General features: G+C 38.0%; 1 pseudogene; it reads left to right on the forward strand.

Moving 5' to 3' along the window:
- Nucleotides 1–290: 290 nt before the first annotated feature.
- LOC100411649 (phospholipid hydroperoxide glutathione peroxidase GPX4 pseudogene) lies at nt 291–1,308 on the forward strand (annotated as a pseudogene).
- Nucleotides 1,309–4,065: the final 2,757 nt, after the last annotated feature.

Raw genomic sequence — 4,065 nt, forward strand, 5'->3', positions numbered from 1 at the left:
GTTGATTACATTGTTGAGAAGCATCTTTTACAAAACAAATTACTTTTATTCATATTTCTGATGCAAGAACTGCAATAATTAAATATTTTCCATAGAAAGGGTCATCGGATTGTCTGAAGAGTTGGTTAATTCTTAATCTGGATTGTGATTTTGTTCGAAATATATGTATTTTACTGTGCATGGAGATTACCATTAAAATGGAAAAATTCAGATCTCATAATAACATAGAAACAAAATAAAAGTTCAAATACTTAATAATTTTGATATCAGATCAAAAATAATCTCTGAAATATAAATTTATTTAACATTTCAAATGTCACCCACTATAATTTCTGTAGTGTTCTGCATCTGTCTTCCAGCATGTGTCCACAAAAAGAAAAGGATCTATCTTCATATTTTCTGCTGATGCTAGTAAGTTATGTGTTTTGAATCCCATGTGTTTTGATTTTGCTGTTTGTTTACCCGTCCCTCAGAACTGTGGAGAAAAAAAAATCTTTTCTTTTTTTTTTTTTTTGATACGGAGTTTTGCTCTTGTTGCCCAGGCTGGAGTGCAATGGCGCGATCTCGGCTCACTGCAACCTCCGCCTCCTGGGTTCAGGCAATTCTCCTGCCTCAGCCTCCTGAGTAGCTGGGATTACAGGCACGCGTCACCATGCCCAGCTAATTTCTTGTATTTTTAGTAGAGACGGAGTTTCACCATGCCTGTGCCGCTTGCTGAAGCCGGCACTGCTCCGTGGGGCTGTGACCCGCACCATGTGCACGTCCCAGGACGACTGGCGCTCTGCGCACTCCATGCACGAGTTTTCCACCAAGGGCATTTATGGGCACATGGTTAACCTGGACAAGTACCGGGGCTTCGTGTGCATCGTCACCAACGTGGCCTCCCAGTGAGGCAAAACCGAAGTGAACTACACTCAGCTTGTCGACCTGCACGCCCGATATGCTGAGTGTGGCTTGCGGATCCTGGCCTTCCCCTGCAACCAGTTCGGGAAGCAGGGGCCAGGGAGTAACGAAGAGATCAAAGGGTTCGCCGCTGGCTATAACGTCCAATTCGACATATTCAGCAAGATCCGCGTGAACGGGGATGACGCCCACCCGCTGTGGAAGTGGATGAAGCTCCAGCCCAAGGGCAAGGGCATCCTGGGAAATGCCACCAAGTGGAACTTCACCAAGATCCTCATCGACAAGAATGGCTGTGTGGTGAAGTGCTACTGACCCATGGAGGAACCCCAGGTGACAGAGAAGGACCTGCCCTGCTATTTCTAGCTCCAAAAGTGTGTGGCCCTGTCCAAGCCCCTGCCCTCACACTCGGAGCCTTCCACCGGCACCCATGATGGCCTGCCTGCAAACCAGCTGATGGTGGGGGCAGACCTGAAAACCCGGCATGCACCCTGCAGGAGGAAGGTCCCGTGGCCTGCTGGGCCCGGCTTGGTGCACCCACCCCTGGCTGCCTTGTGGGAATAAACAAGTTAGATTGTCAAAAAAAAAAAAAAAAAAGACGAGAAAAGATCTTAAGAGTTGCAAAAAATGTTTCTTTTCAAATGGTATAAAGAAAGGCAATCACTGGTGTGCTCTGATGACTAACTACATAATCCTACTGCCAGATTGCAATGGGAAGACAAATCTCACTGCAGACAATCTAAGTTACCGAGATACATTTCCTCCAGATTGCATAGTTTTGAAAATATGACACCTATTGGGAAATGTAAGTAAGCAAGTGGGATAAAAGTGACTTCCATTATATAAAAGTACTACTTAAATTTTTAATGATCAACCTGGGAATGCACAAAAACATCGGGTAGTCTTTATGGCTACCCTAGCCGTAAAGACTTAAAAGATATTTAAGATTCTGAACAACTTTAAACTGAAATGGAAGTCAGGTAACATATCATAATGAATCTTGTAACAGTAAAAATAAAAGGTTTTTATTACAATAAACCCCCTTGAAGAAAACTTTTTCCTCCTGAGTATGACACATAAAAAGAGTAGACTTCATACAATTGTGCGTTATAAAATAAAAGAGTGAACTCCTCTAGACTAAAAGAATTAAAAGCAATCGTGACATTTTAGTACTCCCAAAGAAAACGGATGGTTGAAATAGACTTAGTGCATTGACTCTGTCTGTATACACTGCAATTTCACCAGATGTTGGATAGATAACTTTAATATGACTTGCCCAACACCCCGTCACTCACAGTCAGTTCAAGGAGAAAGTGTTTGGAATATTCCCAAGTGCTTATGTCTTATACTGTTCAACGTTTCATGGTATAGTTAACACAACAACACAATAGACTATGATTTTCTCCAAACTTCATTGCAACTGGCAATCGTCGTGACATAGCACTGCAGGATACACTATTCCCTCCTCTTTTCACAGGGCCACATCCCAGTTAGTGAGAAACCCTCTAAAATCATGATGAGGCACTAGAGCAGGTGGCTCTGTGCCAACTCAGGAGAAGATCTCCTTGAGACTCTCCAATAATGAATTCTAACCGGGTGGATTATTTGTTCTGCATATTTGCTTTTCCTGAGACCATGATGGGAGAACCGTTGAGCAATTTTTAAAAGTGGAATTGGCTGCTGCTGCAACAGAGAATTTTTTGTGTTTCTTACATGCCAGAAAAGTCACATGAAAAGCATCCATGCTTAATAGAATCAACTACAAGCCTTGAATTCAGAGGAAGAGCCCTGTTTTCCATTTGATAAGCCATTATTGCCACATGGGGGAAAAGAATCACAGTCAGCAATAATTTTGATCTCAAAAACACTTAAATCAATTATTCTCTCAGTGCCAGGAATATAATTATTTTCTCACAAGCTGTACACTCAAAATTTGAATTTTTAGCGCATTTTCTTTTATTTTGGAGTTCACATACCTCTAGAACAGTTTTCACATTACAAATGCAAATTTATGGCAATATTTCTACTTAATTTATTTAATTCAAAATTTGTATTATGGAATTCTACTAGTAGAAATCACAGTGCATATGACATACAGGGTTATCTTTAATCACCAGACAGTAGAATTTCATATTTTCCATAGAATTTCAACGTTAAGCCATGTTATCTCTGTACTAATTTTTAAAAAATATTATTTTTCACCTTTATATCAGAGATTGAAAAGCTATGGTTCAGAGACGATATGAAATTGTTTGAAAGTTACAAACATTAAAAGATATGTTTAGTATTCAAATATAGAAAATCTGGCTTCAGAATCCATGGATTTAATCATTATGCTACAGTGTTTCAGCATTGTAGCTTTTAGTTTGAGGTTTTTATTAATATTAATGTAGTTTGATGATTAACTTATCTATGATGTAACTATTCTGATATGGTAGATGGAAGCATATTAGTAAAAGCATTGTGTAAGATACTTTCTATTAAAATTAAATCACATGTCAAAGCAAAAGAGCACCCATTAAAATGATATTTATCAAGGATGTTCCTGTTTGAATGGGCCTCTTTTTATTTGGACATACCAAAAGAACAGATTGTGTATTTAAAATAGTTTGAGCCTAGGTTAAAATAATAAACACATTGATTTTTAATTAAATCAAATACAATTGAAGACAGTGGTAAAGTGAAACAAAATGATAAACTAAATTGAAAATAAAGATTTAAATATTTAGGTACAACAAAATTATTTCTTATCTTTTCTTCTCCAGGTAATTGTGTCACAATAAAATACAATTATTTTTTGTAACATTCTCATGAAGAAATATTATTTTTCCCAACTTTCATTTATTAAAAAAAAACAACCTTATTGGGTGGGGAAAAATATAGAAAAGATTTGAACAGATACCTCATCAAAGATGATCTATGGATGGCAAATAAACACGGGAAAAGATACTATCATATGCCATTAGGGAACTGCACATTATAATAACAAAAACACAGCATGACAAAACTATTAGAATTGCTAAAATGCTGGTGAGGATGTGGAGCAAGAGAAACTCATATTTATTGCTGGTGGAAATGCAAATATACAGCTACTTTGCAAAGTAATTTGCAGTTTCTTACAAAACTAGGCATACTCTTACCATGTTATGCAGCAATCATGCCCTT

The sequence above is a fragment of the Callithrix jacchus genome, chromosome 18 (assembly GCF_049354715.1).
Source record: "Callithrix jacchus isolate 240 chromosome 18, calJac240_pri, whole genome shotgun sequence".
NCBI lineage: Eukaryota > Metazoa > Chordata > Mammalia > Primates > Cebidae > Callithrix > Callithrix jacchus.